The sequence below is a fragment of the Triticum dicoccoides genome, chromosome 4A, assembly GCF_002162155.2.
Source record: "Triticum dicoccoides isolate Atlit2015 ecotype Zavitan chromosome 4A, WEW_v2.0, whole genome shotgun sequence".
NCBI lineage: Eukaryota > Viridiplantae > Streptophyta > Magnoliopsida > Poales > Poaceae > Triticum > Triticum dicoccoides.
In genome coordinates, this window is record NC_041386.1 from 244506508 (window position 1) to 244507170 (window position 663).

The window sequence follows — 663 nt, forward strand, 5'->3', positions numbered from 1 at the left end:
GTTTCTTATATTTCCCTCTTTTTTAGGAAAAATATGCATGGCCAGCTTTCTCATCATGATAACCATGTTTCCAAACTTGCTAAAAAATACAACCATGCCAACTTTACTCTCTCATCATAGTGCCCATATTTTCAAACTGAGATATTCATGTTATGAAAATTTTCCCTTTTCCCAGACTATTATTTAACAACATAATAAACATGTTTAAAAAATAGCATGATTTAATTGAAGGTTCTTGTAGCATGAAACTATTTTCATTGACAAGATGTCTGCAGTAAGTCTCTGCGCCATTTGGCGTAACGGGTCAACTAGTATGTGAAAATGAAAAAGTGGTTGAGCGCTTTTGGAGCATATCACTAAGCATTTTGACAAGCAAATCATTAAGCAACACCTCATCCCCTTTTAATAGTATTGGCTATTCCTATGGACTGAATGTGATCTTGGATCACTAAAATGAAAATGTAGAGTCTTGAGCATTTGCCAATATGTGTCCTTAGTATTTTGAGGGGTCCACACTCTAGTCCATGCCATGCCAATCATTGAACTTTATGAAATGATTATCTTGAAACAATATTAGTTCGATGAGCTACATGTTGTTAAGAATTACCAAAACCACCCAGGGATTAGTTGCACTTTCATCCGGTGATGGGGCGGGGCGGGCTA